This window comes from Mus musculus, chromosome 6 (genome assembly GCF_000001635.26).
Source record: "Mus musculus strain C57BL/6J chromosome 6, GRCm38.p6 C57BL/6J".
Taxonomy (NCBI): Eukaryota; Metazoa; Chordata; class Mammalia; order Rodentia; family Muridae; genus Mus; species Mus musculus.
The window spans coordinates 53,023,351-53,048,281 of record NC_000072.6 but is presented as its reverse complement, the minus strand read 5'-3'; the positions used below and the strand labels follow the sequence as shown (position 1 = coordinate 53,048,281).

General features: G+C 43.4%; 1 protein-coding gene and 1 pseudogene across 2 annotated transcripts in view; one reads left to right on the top strand and one right to left on the bottom strand.

Annotated features, from left to right (window-relative positions):
* Jazf1 (JAZF zinc finger 1) overlaps positions 1-24,931 on the top strand; it is a 300,560-nt gene that overhangs the window by 20,343 nt on the left and 255,286 nt on the right. The window lies entirely within an intron of this gene.
* On the bottom strand, positions 1,849-2,432 carry Gm15573 (annotated as a pseudogene).

Genomic DNA, 24,931 nt, shown 5'->3' with positions numbered 1-24,931 from the left:
CTGGCCCAGTCTTTGTTGTGACTCACAGGAACAGCTGGGTAGGACTACCAGTTGCTCTTCTTCTTGGCCCTTCTACACCACCTCCCAGCCCTTTGAGAGCCAGTTCTCAGGGAAGGTACTCAAGTCAGCTTCAACTTGATGACTTCCGATGCCTGTGTCTGTCTTACCTTCAAGCTCAGGGAGGCAACCAAGATTGAGGTCATAGCCTATATTGTTTGGGAAATTTGGATTCCTCTGCCAACAACTGGAAGGGAGATTTCCCGTGACTGGCATGGGAGGTTTTCTTAGATATTCTATGGCTCTCAGGGGAGTATTATCACCCCAAGTGGCACAACTTCACTTAAGTTATTTGTATATGTGTATGTATATATGTATTTTATATAAGTATTTTAAATAAACATAAGATGTTTGTGGCTTTTGGAGTCATTTTTTGTCTTTGTCTCTCTTCCCCCACACATGTCCTTAGTGTCTCCCTCTTTCCCCAGATAAAGTCCCTGCTTTTCCAATCCCCCAACCCCCCAGCTTCCCCTTATCCTGTGGCTAGGATCCACAAACAGGGAGAATACTCCGTGTGTGTCTTTCTGCTTCTGCTCACCTTACTCAGGATAATATCCTCTAGTTCCATCCACTGACCTGCAAATTCCATGGTTTCATTGTTCTTCTTAAATGTCCTCCAGCTGATGAATGGAAAATGAAAACACATACACACATGCACACGCACACACACACACACACACACGCACGCACACACACACACACACACACACACATACACATATACACATGCACACGCACACACATAGAGATTCACTTGTAAAATATGTTTCTTTTTTGTGTGTGTTTTTTAAGTCTTTTATTAACTACTGTAGGACAACTAAGGCCACCTTAAAACAACAGATACCACCTGCTCCCCATTTTTTTCTTTTACTGACTTTATTTTTGTTGTTTTGAAGCAGGGTCTCATGTAGCACACCAGGCAAATGCGAGCCCACTATGTAGCTCTTATTCCTCCTGCCTCAACCTCCCAAGGACTAGGATGGTTACAAGTCACCACAGCCTGTCTCTCTTCCTCATGTTCTAACCACCAATAGGAACCTGGGCTCTGAAATCACACTTTCCCCAGGGCACAAGAAAGTGTGGCTATTGGTTCCATCGTAGCAGCAGGAAAGCGGAGTGTCATCATTTGGATGGTGTGCCCTGGGGATAGCACAGGGTTGTGAGCAGTACTTGGGTCATGTGACCACATGCTGGGAGGGTACTGTTGCTCTGCAGGCCCAAGCCAGGCAGTTCCAGCCATCTGCAGGACCGCAGGGCTGGAGTCAGGAACAGACCTTTCTGTCTTCCTCAGACGATGGTATAGCGACTGTTGACAGATTAGGTGTAAGCGCAGTGTGTAAAGAAAACTCTTCCAGATGTTCTTATTAAAGTTTTTATTAAAATTCTTTTTTAAAAGTTCATTATTTTATGTGAAAGGATATTTTGGCTGCATGTATGTCTTTACCATGTGTATGTCTGGTGACCCTGGAAGCCAGAAATCCATCAGGTCCTCTGGAACTGGAGTAATAGACGGTTGTAGGGCCATGTGAGTGCTGGGAACTGAACCTGGGTTGTCTGGAAGAGTGACCAGCATGCTCAACCACTGAGCCATCTCTCCAGCCTTATTAAATTCTTAAATGCTCAGAGCCATGGAAGATTGAAAAATTCTAAAGTTAAAAAAACAAAACAAAACCAACAACGAGGAGAGTAGAAGTTGTCAAAAACAGGACAGCTCTTGTAGTCACTGACTGCTCTCTTTATCTCCAGGTTCATCTTAGAGTTCTAAAGAATTAAAGATATGAAGCAGAGGCATTAGACTTGTGCTAGGGGTAGAAGCTTCTGGCTGTAGCTTTTGGTGAGATCACTCCTCAGCTCCTGTGTGCGCTCTGGGAGCTCCCCGGAGAGAGTCCTGGGCAGCCGGAGAAGGCAGTGAATGGGGGGAACACAGTTTCTGGAGGTAATACTGTATTGTCAAGAATTTTGCAGCAGTCTTTCAAGACACAACGGCACCCAGTCACACAGTTCCTCCCAACGTGAACATAAGAACCAATCTGGGCAGCGTTGACCACACAGTCTTCCTCAATAAAGACATGATCCCCAATATGCAGAGGAAAGAAGGTAACACCTTTGCTGAATTTTTTTGAATGGTGGCCTTATGACACTACGGCTTTTCACAACACAGTGACATCCAACTCTTACACTTGCGAGTTCTCCTCGGATGATACAGTCGTTCATTATAATGGTCTTGCCATTGAGAAAGATGTTCTGCCTTCCCACAAAACAGACTAGCGACTAACTTTTTGTTCCCAGATGCCGTCTCGATGTACTCCGACTTGTTGTACAGCAGTTCGCCCAACTCCATGGCTGCCCCCTCTCTGAATCTCAGGATCCTGTCAGTCGGATAATCTGTTTCTAAGACTGACTTTGGAACCAGACAACAGCAAGTGCTGTCAGGAAGATAGGCAAGTTCTCTGGGAGACTCAGAGAAAGGATGTGAAACCCTCTATCAGGGGATACCACTCAGGGACTTCCTGATTTGTACTGTGAGCTGATCCATTTAGGTACAATGCTGTCTCATAGTTTCTGGATGTCACTGTCACTTGTGACTTCTCATTCTGGTGCCTGCAGGGTAGTCCATTAACAGACATAGTTTGCATTTCTAGATAGGAGAAGGTGCTTGCCAGCAGTGCATTAGAAGGCCAGCAGGTTACTCTAGAGTTCTCCATCCTGGAGATAAAATATATACTTAAGGTTTCTTATTGTTTTGGCTTAAAAAAAAAAAAAAACAGAACTGTTCTCGAGGCTCTATAGAGTTTTAGCAATTTCATTCCTCATAGAGCTTTAGGATCAATTTTTCTTAGATTAGAGAATTTTTCAAGCACAAAACAGTATGTAAAAACCAAATGGCTGATTATAATAGTACTGATCATTTGTTAAATACCTATAGCACACACAGCATTGCTCTATGTTCTGATCCGTTCCCACATGGGGTGCGTGGGCTGTTCCCCATTTGCACAGGAGGAGCTGGAACAGCAGTGTGCTTTAGTCACTTGTCCAATTTCAATCAGTAGACAGCTAGACCTCAAACCTAAACTTTGAGATCCAGGGCTTTATGCTCTACTTTTTCCCAGATCCACATGCTGCGGTCCTGTAGATCCATGCGAAGTGCTCCTGTAGAGCTACGTGCTGTGCTCCTATCCACATGCTGTGCTCCTATAGTTGCTATACAGAGATGTTAAATGACCTTTTTCACCAATCTAAAAGAATGACTCCCAAGTAACTCATAGCCTCCATCTTCAGAGCTGAAAGCAGAATGTGAATTGGTTCCTGTCTAGCTGGTGATGTTTAGAAAGCCTGCAATCTTGTCATTGTCACCTGATGCCAGTATGAGGCTTAGGCACATCAGCTTTGCTAAATACAGAGAAGAAGTCTTCCTAAAACACAGCTGGCCCTCAGGATAGGGGCTGAAAGCAAGGAACCCCTCCTGATGAAATGCTTTTGGTATGCGTGGAATGACCTCCTGGGACGGCTTTCAAATGGTGCTTTCTAACTAGTTGGTTCTGTAGAGGAGTCTCAGAACTTTGCAGTGGAGGAGCCTTTGAGAACATCTAACCCAGCAGCCTCCTTTCATACCCAGTCTTACCTACAAAATCCCAAGCCTCCCAGGAAAGACTGCGATTATGGCCACAGACAAAGACCTCCTGGGGTATATGTGATTAACAGTAGTAAAATTAAAAAAAAAAAAAAAAAAAAAAGCAGAGGCAGAAAGCCAGGGAACATAACATGTTAAGCAGTGATTGGAAAGGAAATTTGCCTGGATAGAAAGGGACCTGGGGCTTTGTGTTAGGTTGTACAAGGACTCTTCATGCACATCATCATTTCTCAACCATTTTTTCCTATACACCACATACTTAAAAAAAAAAAGTTCTTTTCCTATTCCTGTCTCTCCCCTAGAAGTTTTAATACTATGGATGTTCTATAGATCTGGTTATGTACAGTATATGTATCTACAGAGTAGTCGTCATTGCTACCCTTCTCTCCTAAAAGGCACTTTTTACTGCATGGGAGGCACCAGCAACCATCATTATGCTTCCTTGTGCTTCTTGCTATTTTGAGCAAAATTGAACTCATAAAGTAGCTGTTTTTAAAGTAGCAAAATCTAACTTATCAGAGCCTTTAAATCAATCCAATGTACTTTATTTCCCAATTTTATTTTCTTTATAAGGAATATCAAGGCTTTGGTTTTGAAGGTTGTTTAGGCCTTAGGTGGTGCCTTAAAATTGCAGGGTTTTTTCCTTTCTTTTTCCTTTTTTTGCAACATGCTAGGCTTTATGGATGCTTATTCTGAAAAGAAAATTCTCTCTGTCCTCTCTCTCTCCTGTGTGTGTATCTGTCTGTCTGTCTGTGTATATATATGTGTGTGTGTATCTGTACCATGGTGCGCATCTCTAGGTATATTAGTCAGGGTTTTCTAGAGTCACAGAACTTATGGGTAGTCTCTATAAAGTAAACACATTTGTTGATGACTTACGGTCTCTAGTCCAACTCCCCAACAATGGTCAGTAGTAGCTGTAAATGGAAGTCCAAGGATCTAGCAGTTGCTCAGTCCCACAAGGCAAGTAGGGGAAGAAGAGAGAATCTTCCTTCTTCCAGTATCCTTATGTAGGTCTCCAGCAGAAGGTGTGGCCCAGATTAAAGGTGTGTGCCACCACGCCTGGCTCTGGGACTTGCTTACTAGGTTAGAGGATAGTCTCAACTATTGGCCCTTGCCTTCCACCTTTATACAAGAGTCTCTTGTTGTTTGCTTTTCATCACTGAGGTGCTGGGATTACAGGTGCCTCCTACAGTGTCTGAATTTTACATGGCTTCTGGGGATGCTAACTGAGAGATGCTAAACTTGTACTTGCACAGCAAGCATTTGACTCACCGAGTCATTTCCCTAGCCCTTTACTCATTCTTCCTGCCATTTGTAAGGTTACTGGTACTCTGAAGCCACCATCATCCAGTGCTGCCTGGCCTCCTTGTCTCTCAATTTCTCCACTGCCCAGGCTTGTCCTCCATAGCAGCTGCAGGAATCTTTGGAAAGGTTGATCAGGCCAAACACTTTTCTTAGCATTGTGTCCACTCCAAAGCGAGCTAGCCCAGATGCTATCCTCCCACAGTGGGCAGCCCAGCACCTCACCTCACTGACCCTCCAGCTGCAGCCCCATTTATCTCCATCTCTGTACTGCCAACCAAGCCTGTGACTTTGTTCTTGTTTCTTCTGTGCGGATTTCTCTTCTTTGGATTTTTCAAAAGTAATTCTTCATTGTCAAAGCAGTTTTAGATTTAGAGAAGAGCTACGAAGATAATCCAGAGTTTCCCCAGCAACCTGCCAGTCTTCCCTGATAACTCCTGCGTATTTCCTTATGAATGGCACCCTTTCACCCTCTTATATGCAGAGATCCTTTCTCCCATGATCTCTGCTGAACTGGGAGACCTGCCCTCCTACACAGCCTGCAACACATTGTGAGCTTAAGTCTCTTGGCAAGATTTGTTTCTACTGCGTATTTCTCCGTTCTGTATTTTTTTCATTTACGTACTTCTTTCTCATATATTTCTCTTAATGTGAGTTCCTTAATATTTGGCCTCACAGCCATGAGAACTGCCATTAGTTTCTCTGGACCTGGGACAGTGGGTAGAAGCAGAGTGTTGCTGGAATTTAGGGGCACTGTGACATAGGGACAGTGTTGAAAGTTGTAGGTTGAAACGGGAAAGCACTAGACTTCTCCAGTTCCCATTCTAGAAGTGAGTGTCCTCAAGCAGTTTGTGTCCAGCATTCGACTTGACTGCAGTCAGAGCAGACTGTGTCTCCAGAGGAAGATCCAGCCAAGGAGACCCTCAGGCTTAAGACTGGCTCTCACAGAGCATCCGGAAAGCCATCACGGAGATGTGAAGTATTGTTCCTTGTGGTGGTTACACTCTTTCTCTGTTGGAAAGTGAGTGTTACTTTACTCATGTGTCACATAGGATGCACTTGGGAGCCTGTGGGGATGTGGAATTGTACTGGCTACTCATGGTTCAGGTAAAGACTCCAGGTGCTCTTTCTTGGTGGCCAGGATAGGTCTGTAGACTGAGATATCTGCTGTTCTCTCTCTCTTTGCTTTACAGTTCCCAGATCTCTAGTTAGCATTCTTGAGTCCCTGTCTTCCACAGCAAGGGTAAGAAGATGTAAAGAAGCTCAGGTCTTCCCATATCAAAGTATAGCTCTGTGTGTTTGGTACCTGGATGGGGTTACATGATATGCTTCCTAGACGTGGACTCCAGAATACAATCCCTTACAAAAGAGAGGAACTTCTCCCTGCTACTCCACAGCTCTAAGGGCCAGTCCTTCTATTTGTTGCTTCATTGTTATCAAGAATACGGATTGGCAAATGGTGGACCCTGGGCTAAATTTGGCTTGTTTTCTGTTTTAGTATGGTCTGCATGCTAAAAATGGTTATTGCATTATTTTTAAGTAGTTGGAAAAAGTCTTACAGCTATGAGAGTTGAACTCTTGTTTCATGTCCATAAGTAAGGTTCAGTTGCAGCAGTCACGTGCTTGTGTCTCACTCTCTGTACTTGCTGTGGCACTGGAGTGGGAGACTTAAGTCGTAGAGACAGTATAGCCTGCCAAGTCAAAAAGTTTGCTGGGTAGCATTTTCTAGAAGTTTGCCTACCTCTGCTGGGGAGAGATCGTCTTCCCTCCTGTGTGATCTTCATTACACTTGGTTTTCTCCCTGTCAGTTCTTCAGTGTATGAAAAAGAGCATTTGTTGGTGAGCAGACATAGCTGCAGGCGATGAAGAGATAGAGTTTTCAGATGGACAACAATTTGCCCAGGCCAGACTACAGGTTTTATTATGAAAAGGAAGACAGTGATAATGAGATTCATAGAGCAGCCCGTTGTAGGAATGTGTGTGAGTGTACATGTGAATGTTCATATTGTAGTCTCTTTCCACTTTAAAATCCATTTAAGCCAGGCGTGGTGGCGCACGCCTTTAATCCCAGCACTTGGGAGGCAGAGGCAGGCAGATTTCTGAGTTTGAGGCCAGCCTGGTCTACAGAGTGAGTTCCCGGACAGCCAGGGCCATACAGAGAAACCCTGTCTCGAAAAACAAAAACAAACAAAAAAATCATTTAAGATACAATCAGTTTCCAATTAAAGGAAATTGGAAGCCACTTGGTTTCTATATGTTGTAAAGAATATTATAAAAACAGAATATGCAGCATTGATGAAGGTGTCTTACTTGTCTGTTTATTGATTCATGAATTCATTCATTTAGCAAATGTTGAAGGTGAATGGTGTCCCCTCCTTGCTTGGTGGTGTGCTGGATTCTCTGATAGGAAATTAACATTCTTAGTAAGGTTGTACCACAAATAGAGCAGTGACATCCTGGCCACCAGCAGCAGCAACAGCAGCTTCTGGAGTTGAGGTGCTTAGCTCCATATCCTCTTGCCCCAGGTTTCCAAACTGAGAAACTGGTAGGCTGAGACCCAGCAACTGATGGCAATCCTGGTACACACTTGGGAACCAGTGTTGTAGATGTAGTATTGATTCATAACTGTGATGAGTGAGTGTACCTTTCTCATCACTGAGAAACAGCTTGTGCTTTCAGGGAAATCAACAAACATTTGCTCCACTCACCCTAGCCCCTCTCAATAGACTCTTGTATTCAGAAAATGTACACAAGTCAAAATAGGCAAGCCATATTTTGGCTCCAGACTTATTTTAGTAGACAGTGCCAGAATCTGCCAAAGCCACGAAGGGACTATCCATGAAATTGGCCAGGCAGCCACCACCACCACACAGAGCATTCTCAGTCCTTGACTAATTCCTCTGTGAAAAGGGACCTCAGCAGCCCTGACCCAGTGATTTAGGCTCCTGAGGAAAGCAGACAGTTGCTACTAGTCCAAAACAAGCAGAGACAGGAGAGCCTTTCACTGCTGAGTCGCTTGATTAAGTGCTGAGGGTTTAGCCAAGTCCTTAGATGAGTTAGTGTCCAGGTATATTGTTGCATGGCTCTTGGCAGGCATTAAACACCAGGTAGCCACAGTTTATGCTGTGTGCTGTACTTTGGCCATGATCAGTATTTGCCTACATCACCTCACAGCTACCATGTGAGGTTGGTAACCTTAATGCCAGTTTATAAGTCAGAAGCATTTGTGAGGTGGGTTTGTATAGATCTTCTACCCAGGAAGAGACAGTGTTCAAATTTAAGCCAGATTGTCATTTTGTATTCTCTACATTTGTACACATGCATGTGAGCATAAACATGCACACACACATACCAGGCTGTTACTGCTTACATCTGGTGGATGTTTTATAATGTGTAATTTGGAAATTAGATAGAGACTCTACCTGCCTCCATGCCTGTCTCTCTATGCACAGTGTTTCTGATCTCTGCCAGCAAAAGAAAGAATGACTTCTTATGGGCCAAAGCACTGAGGGGTAGCCAAATCACCTCACTTTCTGAATCCCCTAGCCTCAAACACTAAAATACACTTTTCAGGGAAAGACTGAGGACCTTGCAACCCTATGGCAGCATGAGTCAGTCACGAGCAAACTCGGGCCTCCTTCAGAAGAGTAACTCCGCGGTTCCAGAAGCCTGAAGAATGAGCTGCGCCCGAGTGAACCCTTCAGTTTGACTGATGTGCCCAGTAACTAAACATTTTATTATTGGATCAGATTTTAATCTTCTCTCAAAATGAGTTCTCCTTGTGTTCCACCCAAACTAAATGGAGTAAAGTGAGAAGGCGCTAAGATAGTTGGGACCAGAAGTGAAACCTCCTGTCTCATGGTGTATTCCAGAACCCGGCAGGAATGCTCCTCCAGCCCCTTTGCTTCCTTCCTCACAGCACGTTCTTAGTGATGGATGGCGGTGCAGAGCACTTGGTGGGAATGCACTTGCAACCACATTTAGTCATCCACAGCCAATTTTATTTATAGTTGTGGTTAACAAGGGCAGATAGAAAAATATATACATATATAGTTATAGGTACATTTTTTAATTATGTAAGTTTTACTAAGAAATTGTATATATCTATAGTCACTGATATTATAAAAATTGAAGCTGAGAAATTATATTTAACAAATAGCAGGTTGAAATGGAGAATCATAATTAATGGCTTAACAATTGGCAAAATAACTGAATTATTAAGCAGAGTTTAATTTAATCAGATTTAAGCAGATTCTTAGAGGAGGCAGTTGGGTGGGAAATCTGGACTTAGTTTTCAGAGACATTCAAGAATAATGTCTGGATTGATTAACTGTTGAATGAATGTTTGAGACATAAATTCACTCTAGGTTGTTTGAATACTGGGAATGAAGTTAAGTCTGCCAAGAGGATCTGAAGGGCTATGGTTTGGAAAAGAAATCTAGGTTTTTGGTTCTTCATAGACTCAATGTTAGACCTGAATTATTCTAGACTCTGTAAGAAGTGTTTTCATTTGTTTCTATGTTACTGTGATAAAAACCACTGCCCAAAAGCCAACTGGAGGACAAGTTTTGTTTGTTTTTGTTTTTGTACAATCTATCATCCAGTGAAGCTCAGGCAGAAACTCAGGTTAGAAACCTGGAACAGAAACTGAAGCAGAGACCATGAGTGAGGCGGCCCCGGCACCCCCCCCCCCCCAATGCTGCTCAGGTCTCTCTTTCCTACAGTTCAGCTCACCTGCCCAGGGAGAGTCCTGCGACAGTGCTGGTTCCTCCTACATCAACTGCCAATCCAGAAAATGCCCCACAGGAACGGCTGCAGGCCAGTCTGATGGAGGAGTCTTGTAATTGTCGTTCTCTCTTTCTGTGACATGTATCATGTTGACATCCTGGATGACTCATCAAGAGAAGAGTAATGCCTAGCACAAGCTGGTGGAGAGACCTTTATGAGGCCACATGATTGCTAGCTGTTACAGATAGTGAGAACATCTTTATCAAGGCTATAGAAAATGAAGGCCCTGGAAGCCTAATGCACTGAGGGGGTGGGGGAGGGGCAGTGCTTAGGTTGGTAAGAGAACATGGATGCAGGTAGAAATAGAGGGGAGATGTCTTTTGTGGTGGTGTGGCTACAGAGGGCAAAGACAGGGTCAGAATGGAGACTATAGAGGCCCGGCTTCTTTTACAGCTTACTGGGCTTGTTGTCATTACCCCCCTTCCACTTCCCGGCCCTTTTTGATTTTTTTTTTTTCATAATTGAGGGGAAAAGTTGCTAACAGTGGATACCTTACAAATAGAAAAGTTACAACTTCTAAAATTTGATAGTAATATTATTTTACAAAGAAACTTACATATATTTCATGTGTGTGAGTGCATGCGTGTCTGTGTCTGTGTGTCAGTGCATGTATGCATGAGTGTGTATGCATATGTGTGCATGTATGTGTATGTATGTGAATGTATGTGTGTGCATGTGTGTATGTAAGTGTGTTGTATTAGAGGTTATATAAAGTGTGTATGTGTATATGTATGTGTGAAATATCTGTGTGTAAAGTCTGTTGCATATGTGTCTATATAGGTGTGTGTGTAACGTATGTATGCATGTGTAAAAGCAAAGAACCAATGCTTCTATTTAATTCCCCAATTTAGTAAGTGCCTGCTTGTGGATGGTGATGTCGGGAGCCACATGCTGGGTGTATTAAGGGGCCTTAGGAGGGTGCTGGTAGCTCCTCGATGCTCTAGGACTGAGTAGAGAGGTGCAGATGAGGTCAGAGAACATGGAAAGAGGTACAGGATCAAACCTCAGAGTTGCCTTGGAGCAGGGCCTAGAAGGAAGAATGAGTGGTAGAACAGGGTCACACCACTCACTGGTGACTGTGTGTGCAGAGACCGGTGGGCAAGGCAGTCTGTGCTTAGCCAGAGGGGAGATGGAGAGCCCTGCAGGTAGTGCAGTGTGGAAAGGAGCGCCAGTGCTGGGTACAGGCTGGGGACCTCTCACTACATGAACAGTAGCGTCTGGCCTGGCCCCAAGGCAGATTGTTAGGTTGCAGGGAGACAGTGTCTGCTCAAGCCTTATCTCCATCTTTGTTTCTACTCCAAGGGGAACTGTGATGAACTGGAGATTGGCGTATAGGAGCTGTATATACTTAGGTAGCTCAACCTGCCTTTTATGTAATGTATACATTTTACAGATTCTTGTTAGAAACTAAGAAACCAATCCTTACTGCCCATTGTGAAAGTGCAACGCAGTCGATTTTAAACAGGCTGGGCACCACAGTTAGGAAAGCCCTGCTTATTCACAAATCTGTGAGTGTGTTGTGTTTCTGAGCATGCCAGTACTTGTGTTCTCTGACCTGTGTGTCCTCCCTGGCTTCCCCTTCGCTAGCCTTCATTTTCATGCCCATAACCCCCTTCCAGTCACTCTGCCCACCCGCAGCACCTTGCTGTCTGTCCATCCATCCATCCATCCATCCATCCATCTATCTGTCACTGACCTGCCACAGCCACTTGTATCATTATGACATTTCCTGGATACGTTCTTTTTAATCTTCTTAGGGGAGGAACTGTGAGTGGATTAAGATCCTTTTTCAGTTGTGTGGCCAGAAGAAGCGAAGGCGCTGACTTGGAGAGGGAAAATGTCTGTACTTGTCAGAAAGCGGCGGGGCTTGGGAGCAGGGACCAGGTTACTTATCCCGGGAACTAGATTTCGTTTTGCTGAGTGGTCAATCAAATCATTTATTTTAATTCCTACTTCAAAAACGTTTTTGGCATTCAGAAGAAATCTCTGTGAAATTGTTGGAGAAATTAGATAGGGGAATCCTCTACGTAGTGGTTTAGAAGTCCTGAAAACCATCACATCTATTAAACAGCCCTGTTCCCCTCTGCTCAGATTCATGTCTATATTTTTGTGGTGGTTGTTGTTGTTTTTAAGAATATCTGATCCATCAATTTTTCTGGATGGATTTTGTTTCTATGTTAGATCACATTGAAATCTCTACTTTATCATGTTAGAATTCAAGAACAGAAAGGCACAGAGCTATTGATTTGCTTTGAGTAGTCTACAAATAAAATAATTAGATAGGCCAAGGCAGAAAGACCAGCAAGTGCGCATCAGCGTGTATACAATCTCTTATTATGAGAAATATTATTATGAATTTTTATTGAATTGAGACTGTCACAATTTCAAAATGAAGGTTGGGGGATTGTTTGTTTTTAAACACTGTTAGTTATGACCCTCACACTTTGAAAACCAAAAAGATTTCATGTTCTGGTTTTGAATGCATTGTAGAAAATGAAGATGAGTCTTAAAAATATGAAAATATATTGTAGAAAATTAAGACACACAAAACATAAAGCACAGCCCTAGTCCAGAGAACTGTCACTGTGCGAGTCTACTGCCTTTCAGACTGTCTGTATAGTGTTTCTAAGGCTGCTGTATGAGGTCTGTCTTATCCTTTGTGTGTGCATGACTCTTACACAGCCTGTTGTCTTTTAGTATAGATTCTTCATTCATGGAATTCCATGGCTACCTTTTATCTATCAAGTCCACGAACTATTTTGAATATTTTGAAATAATTTGCATGTATTTCATACACAGCCTGAAGACACATGTGACTGGTAGAATTTTGGATATCTGGATAAGAGATTTGAATGTCAAGGTATCATGGGTGCCTGGTGACACGTGGAACCAAAAGCATGTTGGCTCTGTATCCACGAACCCAGCACTTCCTGACTGTCCTCACCTTGGAATGCAGTAAGCTGCTAGGCATCTTAGGAGAGGTGGAGAAGGCCCTCCTATGCTCTGGAGGAACTAGCCTGAAGCAACGCAGTGACAGCATTTCCCTGGCCCGCAGAGAAATGGGAATAAAGGTTAGCCACATTGGAGTGGCAGTTTTTAAAGCTGTATGTGTCATCCTGCCCTTTTTCTGAGATGAGTGTGTGTATTAAGTTTCTCTTAGGACGGTGTTTATGAAGAATGAGATAGCAGGTGTTTTGCTTCCAAACTCTTCCTTACAATATAACATTGTTTTTGTCAGTCTGTGCCCTCCCACCCTGCCTTTATTTCCTGTTTTTGTTGTTGTTGTTGTTTGGTTGGTTTTGTGTGTGTGTGTGTGTGTGTGTGTGTGTTTAGTCTAAAATTTTAAGAGGGCCCTTTGGATCAGCATCTATTCCAAAATACTGGCAGTTCCCACACGTCTATAGCTTGTTCGCCCTGTTCCATTCAGTCCTGCTGTCCCACCCTCTAATGCTCTGGCAGGACTTGAGTACCATTTCCTCGAGTTTTTTGTACCTGTCTGTTACTAGCACCAAGGTGGTTTCTCTTTCTGAGAGACACTTCTTTCTCTGTCAGCCTCTCTAAAATAACCTAGAAGGTTCCTGAAGAACCTAGGTGCTCCCAGCTGCAGCACTCGGAAAGGTGAAGCCTTCTAGTGCAAGCTATCTTTGCCCTCAGGCCACGTGGTGCTGTTTGCTTTAGGTGGGATCATCTGCAGAGGTCACTTCAACAGTCAACACTGTTACATGTTTACAATCAATGTGGGAAAGACAACAGAGGAAGAAAATGGACAAGGAGAAGACAAGGAGTGGCCTGTTAAGAGCCAGTGAGCTGTCCTGTATTAGTACCTAGCACGTTGCTGCTGCATCCTGCATTTCAGCAGATCCATCTATTTGGCCAGCACTCAGGTTTAAAGCGAAGTGACCCAACCCCAGTGGACGATTCCGATGGAGTTTGTGCTTTTCTGTGAGCTTATTAGTCTCATGACCTGAAGCCTCTACAGCTGCTGCTTCTTGTTGGCTGACTGACCACATGCTTCTCCCTGTTTGTCATACCAGGGGACATGTTGGGGTATTTGTCATAGTCTCTGAAGAGAGGGGCCAATATCTAAGAAACCATGAGTGAATGGGTAAAGGGGCCTGGTTATTTGACTCAAATCTTTCTGCTCATCTGTTTTGTTTGTATGTCTATGTTTTGGTCTTCAAAAAAGAAAAGGAAAAATAATTATTGATGAACCATGAGCCCATTTGCCCTGTGGGCATATTCATTAACACTGGCATCATATTTTGGTACATTTTCTAGCCTAAGAGGCCTTAAGAAGAATGAATCTTTAGCGGAGCAAGGAACAGGATATAGTTGTTCAGTTGGCAAGCTGTGAGAAGTTACTGATAAGCTGTGTAGTTCATCTTACATATATCAGCTTCCTGGCATTCCAGAAAGGGTGCCTGACATCTGTGTTTCTTTACCCAAAAGGACAGAAGCCATGCTTGATGCTGGGAAAGAGGTTACCATTTCTGTCCCATATACCATTGGATTCAGAATAAAAAAGTTTTGGGTGCCATCTCTTCACACAAGTCAGAGCAATGTGGTTTAGTGGGCAGATAGTGTGAGGCCAACCTTGTCTATCAGTAGAGTCATCCTGCCCATCCTTAATGCAGAATCCAAGAAAGATTCCTCTCGTGAGTGGGTCTGCAGCTGTGCTGGGGCTGTGAAGACCACCACGGCCATGGAGGCACGCCTGTTCCTCACTGCTGTCTGCTTGTTTCCTGAGCAGTAGGCCTGTCTCTCAGCTAGCTGGAAAGCCTCAGGGCAAAGACCTTGCCTTAGTGTTTTTAACTTATGCTATGCTACATTAAAATAAAGTTTCTAGTCTTCAGTAGGAATGGAGTAGAGGTGTTCTGAGTGGACTGCTGAGTAAGTGAATGAAAGCTTTTCTGGGCCTCACTCAGATGTTCCAGGAAGCCACTCTCCTAGGTAAGGAGATAGCACACCTGTGTAAAACTCAAGCTTGTGTTCTGGGTGCGTTAACAATAAGAAGGTTAAGCAATATGTGTAAAGATATTTTGAGGTTGATATGGTTAATAGCAAAGAATTAGAAATATCATAAATAAATAATGAGACTGGTCAGAAAAGGATAACTCATTGTATTCTGAAGCCTCTAATGATAAGTTTTGTAGCAGCCAAAAGAAACATGTGTACTAGACCATTATTATGAAAGAAAGTCCAAATTATATGCATGCTCACAGCATGGTGGGAATCCCCCTTGAAAGAGGGAAAAAATAAAATTCATCAAAATGTGAACAGTGCTTGAGGTGAATTGTGAGTGATTTCTCCATCATACAAATGTCTTGGAGAAGGCTAAACTACTTTCATAATGTGAAACCAGTGTCCGGAGAGAAAAAATTAATCCAAAGCAAGTGTGTCCACTGTGAACACTTGAAAAATGAAACTGGGCGGTGGGCGCTTGGATTCTTCTTTTTTGGAGTTTTCTGTATGATGGAAATATTTTATAATTAGGACATTTCCAAAGAGGAACAGTTGTAGGTTAGAGGAAAGGACATATCCACAGTGTGAAAAGTCCAGCGCCCTCTTGTGGTCTCTGAGGGCATCAGACATGCTCACAGTGCACAGGCATACATGCAGGCCAAACACCCATACCCTTAAAAGAAAACCAATCACAATAGTTTAGGGCTACTTAAAATAGCAAACCACCAGGCTGCCAGAGTGATAACCCATGATGACATCTGATATAGTTCTTGGTCAGAATGCTGACAATGATTAGACACCAAGGGAAGTTCAGTTATGGTCAGTACAGTGTGTTGATCAAAACACAGAGTTAACACCCTGTAGTACTTAACACTCTAGGCACTTCATAAGATAGATTTATTTAAGAGTAGCTCATCTAAAACACCCGGAATCCCCAAATCTCCAGGTGCCACAGGTAGTTCCTGTACCACCTCACAGTGTGCAGGAGACACACTATGACCAACAAACTTGCTGACGAGTGGGGAAATGGCCTTTATGAACTCAATGCATACCTGGTCTCCTGTGTCGAGAGTGTTTCAGGAAGTTGCCCATTTCTCTGCTGCCCCCTTCTCATTGCTTTATCTAAGCATTTCTAACTCTGTTTAAATTGTTGGCTTGCCAGGCAGAGGCTGTCTTTGTATCTTACCAGAACCATGACTGATGTTTTTACAGAGGATAAATCAAGGACAGTCAAGACATAGTGTTAGAGTGTGAGCATGGAGCTTATGTAATTGTGTGCAGAAGGAAACCAGCTGAACGGGCGAAGGAGCAAGCCCCACCTGCACTGCGGCACACACAGAGCTCAGCCTGTGATACGGACCCTAACTATCTAGACCCGGAGGCTACCAGCATGTGGTGCCAGTGATAGGAAATTCCAGGAAAAAAAAAGCAGGATGCTACAGGCAGAAAGAAGCCAGTCAGTTATCCTTGTGCCGGGCTGGTAGAGGGAATTGGCTAGCAGAGGCACAGGGGGATTTGGGGAGTTAATGCAAAGATTCTGGTATTTTGCTTGTTTTGCAATAGCCACCTGATCTTGTTTGCTAGGTTCTTCAAACTAAATAAAAAAGTGAATAATTTTATTTTACCTATGTTCTTTCTTAGTAAAAGAAAGGGACAATCAGGGCTGTTGCCAGCGGGTTCTCCTGCTCCTTTAACAACAGTTGCTGTCTACCATTTCTGTCCTATTATCTGTTGGATGTCTATTAAAAAGACACAGTGCTAAGTGAAAAGGAGTCATGGAGCGTTAGATAAAGGTTAAGCCTAGACAGTTTGTGATTAAGGCGGGGAAGGGGGCCTGAGCAGTGCTTCTTCTCAGTTCTGGGCTTTCTTTGTCTTCCTTTTTAGTGCGCTCAGGTGTGCTCCATCTCTGTGGGAGGCTTGACCTCCTAATACCATGGCTGCAGCCCTCTGGCCATTTCAGATTGGGGCATCCCCCTTGCCCTACTCTGTCCTCTTGCAGGAAATACAGAGCAGCCTAGGAGGGGCAAAAGTAGTCACTCCAAAATATCACCATGACCTCTGTCCCCTTAACAGTATTGAACATGTGTTTACATTTAAGTGGAAAATAATTTTCCAAACAGAAGACAGAAAGTGATCTCATTTCCCAAATGAAGTAAAATGTAAATTTGAAAAGGCCAACCGGAATGAATCCCTGCGTCTCCCCAGCATTGGCGTCCTCGTCTCTCTTCTTGGAACAGGGATAACAGTGCTGGGAAATCATCCGCCATTTCCCAACAAATTCAATTTTGATTTACAAAGCTGAAGTAGAAAAATTAGAAATCTTTATTCATCTGTCCATATGCTCTTTTTTAAAAGAATTAGTCTGATTTATAATACAAATGGGCATATTTACTATAGATGATTATACAGTAATTAAACTGTGGTTATATGTATATTTGTTTTTATGCTAGCCTGTTGCTTATTTAATTTAATTTTTATTAAGTTGGTCTTTCTTGTCTCTCTTCTTTCTTCCCCAACTGTTCTATAAAAAGCCTGAAGGGACCCTGGCCATGAGGTGACCTGGCCTCTTGATGACAGAGTGTGTTACTGCTGATTGGCAGGCAGAGTCTGGATCTCTGGAATCAGGTTGCAGCCCCCATTGTTTTCTGAAAACGTCTGCTTCTTGGGCAGGGAAATTGACAACTGAATAATGGGAAGAGCACAATGAGAACTTGGCATTCTAGACCAAGCAGTTTGTTTCCTTGGATGCAGTATGCTGAGAATACTTGAAAAGTTTTCTTGGTTCCTTGCTAAGGGGTAAGCGATAAACTTGAAGCTGATTTACTGGGTCATCATCTTACCTTAGTTGAAGGGCAGTACTGCCAGCATTCAAGGGGCTGTGGTTCAGAAGGAATCACTGATTAGTGGTGCTAAAGCAGTTTGTAAATATCCTCAGTGCTGCAGAAGCTATGAGTCCTCCACTACTGATTCTTCATTCCTAGGCATGTTGACTCGAAACACTGTAGTGTGTGTGTGTGTGTGTGTGTGTGTGTGTGTGTGTGTGTGTCTATGTGAGTACAGGTGCCCATGGAGTCCAGAAGAAAGTGGCCATCCCCTGGATCTAGAGCCAGAGGCAGTTGTAAGCCTTTGCAGGTTCCGTGTGTACTTTTGACCTCGGAGCCATTGCACCAGTCTAGTTGAATCTTTCTTAAGAATCTCTTTGTATTAGTACAAGACCTGCCTCATTCTTGCTATAGTTTCAACTTTGTATGCCTCTCCAAAGGTCTGCGATTTTAAGGCTTGTTTCCCATCCCCATGGTGCTATTAGAAGATGGTGGGATATTCAGGGTGTAGGCCTACTGGAGAGAATATTAGGACCTCAATCTCCTCTTGTCTCTGCTTCCTATTGCTCCGAAGTGAACGAGTATCTCTGGGCCTGTGCTCTACCATGACATTCGGTGTAACTATAGGCCCAAAGCAACAGACACATGGGCTGAAACTGATTCAGATAAACTTTTTTGCCCTTTAAACTAATTTCTCAGATACTTTATCAAAGTGGTAAAAAAAAAATCCTCTTTGCAGGAATTCTATAATTTAGCTGTTATTCTTTTAAATATAGTTTTTTCTTAACTGCATAAACTCAGTAATAGGTTATGAATCAGTTATGATCATTATTAATTTGTAATATTTTTGATGAAGTATGAACTCAGTGATAGGATAGGATAGGATAGGATAGTCCTGAGTTCAATCCTTAGTGAGTGTGAAAGAGTCAGAGAGGATAAATAATTAAATATATTTATTTCTTTTTAAAAATTTAAATTGAACTTTATTTGAATGAGTTATTTTGCCTGCATGTATGATTGGGTGCCACATCTGTGCCCGATATCTGTGGAGGCCAGCAGGGGGCATCCGATCCCCTAGGACTGGAGTTACAGATGGCTGTGAGCTGCTGTGCAGGCGCTGGGAACTGAGCAGCCAGTGCTCTTAAACACCAAACCATCTCCCCAGCCACAGTTGAAAGTATTACTACAAGCTGTTGTTTAGAGAAAAAATCTGCAAGGCTTAGCTTAAGATAATGCCATGCACTGACACCCAGCTCAAGGCTTAGCTTAAGATAATGCCATGCACTGACACCCAGCTTCAGAAGCTCATGTGATGCTGAAGGAGAAGGCGTAGCGGCTGCCGAATGTGCTTGTACGGGGATCAAAGCAAGAACCAAAACCCAAGTTCAGTGGTTTCATTTGTTTTTTGTCTCTGTTGTTGCTTAGTTTCTGTTAATGGCAGAAACTTTGTTCTTAGGGCATGCTGTATTGAAAAATGTCTAGTTTAGTCTTGGAGAATATATAAGGTGATAGCATAAACGTTGAATTGAGTCTTTCTGGAAAGAATCTGGTATTGTTCTAAATGCAATGTTTTTGCTGGGGAGAACTGGCCTGTTTGACTCTTGCTGACTTCTTACCAACACCATACAGGAACTTTCCAGCATTCCTTCTCTGTGCACCCATACAACTTAGGGCAAGTTCTAAGAGTCCCTTCTATTGCTCAGAAAGCCGAGCCTCTGAGAAAACCTTTCCGTAAACCCTCTCCTCTGGCCTCAGCCTTCCCATGTACCGGCTGCCTGTCCATGGTGTTTGTTAACGTAAACTTTGTAGGAGTCACATGTCTGAGTCCAGTCACGATCCATTTAACATTTGGCTTGGGACTTCAGTGTAACAGGATCCACTTGTGGCTATATCTTTTAAGTCTCTGAGTTTTTGTTCTACCCCAAATGAAAAGTTGGAATAGCACACCATAACACAAGCATGGGCTTCCTAACTGTGGGGTTGTGAACGAGCATCACAAGGGCTACAAAGCATTCATGGTGGTCAGTTCCTTCTGTGTTAAACTAGTGGGCATTTCTTACAACCACAAAGAACTTGCAACAATTTAAAGTGTATTTGAACACCAGTCCTATAGCTTCATTTGTAAACATCATTTCAGTGATTTCAAAATTACTCAATGCCTTCCATTGTATTTTTTGTATCATTGCAGTATGATACAAAGAACAGATATGGATATTTTCCACAGTTCCCACATAGACGTTGCTAAATTGCTTCTACTTTAATTATGTTGTGTACTGTCATTTACTGTCAAACATGTGTGCCATGCTTGAGAAGTTCTATGAAGCTGAGACAAAATCTATGGGTGCTGAATATTAGCCCCACCCCTAGGACATTTAGGGGCACCTGTTTGTCCCCACCCCAGGTCTCTCAGTCAGAATCACTGAGAAGTGGCGAAGGCTGGAGAGTCCGTCTTCTGGCTGGCAGTGAAGATGCTAGATGAGTACCTTTGTACCCAGGCACTCTTACTGTATTGTGATGCCTAACTTTCTTCTCTGTTCTGGGCTGCCGGCCTTCACAGACACTGAAGCTGCTCAAGGACTCACCTTAGGCAGTCTTTCTGCGACCCTTCCAGAAAGAATCACACCACCTCCCCTCCACCCACCCTTTACCCCAGGACCAACTTACTGTCATCCCACGGAGGGCATTGGCCTTCTTTGACCCCAGTGTTATTATCCCTACCCTTCAGTCTGGACTTGGCCCTTAGTGGATCCTAGTAAACAGGGTGAAATGAGAAAATTATCCTGTGCAGGTCAATTGTGAAGCAGGCGCTAAGGGTGAAGTTCCCCAGAACTGTCGTTAAAAAGATTCATAAATGAGTTGGCTTCAATGTCAGACATTTGTTCTCTGATAGTTTTAGAGACTAAATAGAAACATCAAGGTACAGAGAGGCCATGCTGCCCTGAAGGAGACAGAAAAATGTGTTGTTGCAGGTTTTCTCCCAGCCATTGAAGCTCTTGGTCTTAGGCAACACAACTTAATCCTCACATGGTTCTCTCCTGAAGCCGTGGTTGTGTCCAGATATTGATGTCCCTTTCATAAGGACATCAGGCATATTTGACTATTGGTCCATGGTGGCCCTGTAGTCAAGTAAAATACATATGGAGATAGCCAGGCTCAGGAGTCCACCATACAGATCTTGTGGAGAGCACTTGAGCCCTGCCATGACCAGCCAAGACTGTTTGGTGCTAAGGAAGAGGTACAGGCTCTGCCAAGAGTCTCCTGGGTCTTTTTCTTGACAATTTTGGCCATGTTGTAGGCATAGACTCAGAAGCTGACCAAGAGCATAGGAAATCAGTGTTCAGTGGTAACTGAACTTAACTAGCATCAGGCACAACTGTAGACAATGGGGATCTTGTCTCAAGTACCAAACTAAGAAGATTAGGGACAGAATCCTGAGAGATAGTCAGAGCTGGAAGCTGGGTAGTAACAGAGTCCTTTTACCTCCATTCCACCCTAACCTAACTAGATAACTGGTTTATGTTCTTTGATAATACTGTTTCCTGTTACTGCACAAAGTCACACAGCTCACACTATAAGCTATCCTGAGCCCAGGGCCCCTGGAACTCTTCAGCCAGCATCCCATTCTTGCTGGCCAGAGTTTCTTCTGTGCTCCTTGCAAGTGTAGATACAACATAGGGGCCCTTGGAATGAGACAGGAGGCAGATATTCTTTGAAGACCAGACTTGGATCAGAAGCCTTCCAGGATGTACAAATCAGATCCCCTTTGTTCTCGTTGAGGGTATCCTAGTCTCTGAAAAGCTTGTCAGGCCTGTCAAAAGATGCTGTGGCAGGTGAGCAGCAAAGCATTCTGTGAATGTGAATAAGCAAGGCACTGCGACTCAGTAATTACTGTTCCAACAGTCACAGCAATCCTGATGCTTCTCCACATTTGATCGAACTTAATACTGACTGCCTTCTCCCTAGTGGCAATACATAAATTAATTAATAGTAGGTTAGATCTAAAATGGTGTCTTTGTCTGAGCCATTATTAACTTGTTCTCTGTGCTTTTTTTACTTGGTTGGTAAATTTCAGTTCAGTTTTAGGAATGAGGTTCCTCTTGGCTCTGTGCAGTTTATGAGTACTGATGTTCTGAGTCTGTACCTCTTTCATTACATTGTGTTTCTTTAATAAGTACTTAGGCTCACAAAGATGCTACACCTACGTGCTCTGGGGCAGCTAGTACATAAGGTTTTGGAATAAGGGTTGTCCCACTTTTTTCTCCTGAGTGTTAGTTAGAAAGAGAAGGTAGTAATTAAGAATTGGCTCTGTTAAGACTGTAGAACTGAATCCTGCCTTCCTGGATGCCCTTCACTCTACCCTTGGGCATGGTGTATACCCTGCCTACGCCTTGGTCTTCTTGTTGGACTCCTAGTGTTGGGTGATGGTTCTGTTGATCATCACATTGTCGTTACTATGACAAACATCTGAGACAACAAGTAGGACAAGTTTATTTTGTCTTGTAGTATAAAGTGTTTCAGCTCACTGTAGATGTGTTCAGTTTTGGATCCAGGACCATGCAGCCCATTTGGTGAGAGAGTTAATAGAGAATGTCTGATGACCTAATGGCATCTGGGAAACAAGAGAAAAGGGGGCTGGAGCTCCAACCATACTCTTTGTGACACCTCAGTTCACTTCCTTCTACCAGGCCCACCTAGTGAAAGTCCCAGTACTCTCATTACATCTTGGGCTAGATACCAACCCTTTACCATGTGGGCTCATAAATGAGTTAACCTGCAGCATGTTCTTAGAAACTGAAAAGTGCATTTAAATACCAGGCAGAGTACGATTAGCAGGGCGATCATATCCCTATGTCCTGGCATAGTACTCTTGCTTGTCACCCAGTCCCTCCCACACCATCCTGAGTTCCTAGCTGTACAGCATACACCACTCATAGGGTAACTGCTGAAAAGCAGCATAGATGGAAAGTGGGGTGCACTAACGGGAAAGCAGCCACCTGAGTCCTGAACATATATTTATCAAGTCTCACCATCTATGGGGAAAAGGAACTATCAAGAAAGTGCTTGAGAGTCCGTGACAGATACTGTAGGAGACTAGAAGTGGTAGCCAGGCTCTCTGTGCAAGTGCAGATAGACTCAAACGTTCCAAAAGCCCTCCGCCTTCTTGTTAGGAATGCCCCGGGTTGTGAGGTGGTGAGAAGTTGGGGAGAAGAATCATCTTAAAGTCAAACATTCCACCTCATCTTCCTGGCCATACTGCTGCACGTATGCCCCAGCCTGCGCTCTTCCTTCTGTTTCCAGGAGCTGACTGCATCTAAAGACCCTACAAGGTGCACGGGTGGTTCCCCAAGGGCTCTGGGGTGAGATGTTCTGAATCTCAGGCACAGGCTCAATACCTTAAGCGCTGTACAACTTTGTACATATCACTGCTCTTCCCATGCTTCAACTGCTGCCTATAAGATAGCATCAAGATGCAAAGGTCTCTGGTTAGTAAGTGCTTTCATACATAATCTACTACAGAGTAAACACTCATCCAACCAAGTTACCCAGCCCACAGCTCACCTGCTTACCTCTCTCTGCCCACCCTCTCATGACTTCTTAAAGAATTCCTCTTGTAAGCCCTTCTTCCTCTTCAGCTTAGGCTGGTACCAGACATGTCCCTGTGTTTCAGCAATCAGTACTTAGGTGGGAACCATAAGTACTTGCCAATAAGTACTCCAATAAGTACACTGTAGAGTGCTTTTTACCATCTCACCAGTCTTTCTCCTTAACCATAATATAAACTGTATGAGGACAAAGACTCTCACGGTGGGCTGGACATGTGGCTCAATGGTAGAGTGAGTGCCTGGTATGGATAAGGCTCTGGGTTCCATCCCCAGCACTGAAAATCACGCTAAGTGAGATTCAGTCCAGTTAGAAGTGGTGCCTATACAGAAGATGCTCATTTACAAAGTAGATTTGAGCTGTCTAGCCATACCATCCATTTAACTTGCTGTGTAGCCAGCTCAGCTTAGCCTCAGCCGAGATGTGGTTTCCACTAGATTCTAAATACCCACTGTGTCTAGGAACATAATTGGTCATGTACCATAGATCCGGTGGGTTCTCTCTTGTACATCTCCAGGAAGGTTAACTTCCTGTTTAGAGATCATAAGAGCAGAAGAAAAGTGCCATATAGTACATTATTTGGATTCAGAGTTAGGAAAAGTGTCTGAACACAATATCTACTGTTTATCTTGAGCTATAAATACTCCAGACACAAAACATAACCTCTATGTTCCATTTTTTCATCTATAAAATAGGAATAATACCTTTTGTAAGGAATTGTGACAGTTACGTCATCATAAACACAAAGCAGCACAACACTAGATGCTTCATGAACCCTCAGAATTGGGGACCTCATGTGATTATGTTCGCTATTATATTTTTGACTTCCATAACAGCATTTTGAAATGCAAGGCTGTCCATAAATGTTGAAAATATGAGGTACAGCCCTCCCCAAAGGTGGAGCAGAGAATTGAGAAGATATTTGTACAGCTGCCAATCTCAGCCACGTGTAGAAATTCACCTGGAGACACTTAAGGGAAGAACTGGTACAGTGACACTGAATGGCAGTGCAGGAAGATGGGGTGAGGCGCGGATAGCCTCCCTTAGCAGCATACATAGCTCCAGCTCCTCTCAGGGTGGTGCCACTTACTTAGCCCAGACACCCTGGCTTGTTGTTAGAGTGCTGCTGGAGATGTTGCTCTCCCTTACTCTGAAATTAGTTTTTAAAAGACGCTTTATAGTTCTTGTTATTTCCTATTGATCAGACTTTTAAAAGTAATTGCTTATTTCGAAGATGTCTTTTGCCCTTGAAAACATCTCCTCCCTGTTTTTGCGAAAACACCTCAAAATGCACTCTGCCCCCAGATGTCTGTGGCAGGGTACACTTACAAGATGAAATTTTTGGCAGAAAGTCCTGAGTCAAGTTATTTTGCTATAAACCTGGGCCAGTTCTTATTAAAATAGCCAAAGAACATGTGTTTGTGGGCATGTGGCAGGGGGCTCTTTGCTCTTATTAGCAATTAGCTGGTGTGGGAATGATTGCAAAGCATATAAAAATTGTAACATACAGTAACTCCCTTGGTGCTGAACAGTGTATTTTGTGCTGTGGGGTAAATGCTGTGTTTCCCATGTGCTTCTCAGCACATGTCCAGAGTATCACTATACTTCTGTTAGCTTTTTAGCCTGTTGAAGAGAAAGTGCTCTTCAGTTTAAGATAGCACAAGCTTTAGGGCTACAACTTTCCACATTGCAATTTCAATCTTGGATTTTTCTCTCAGGTCTCTATCATTATGTGTAGGCACTGCAACATATACATGCTTATGTT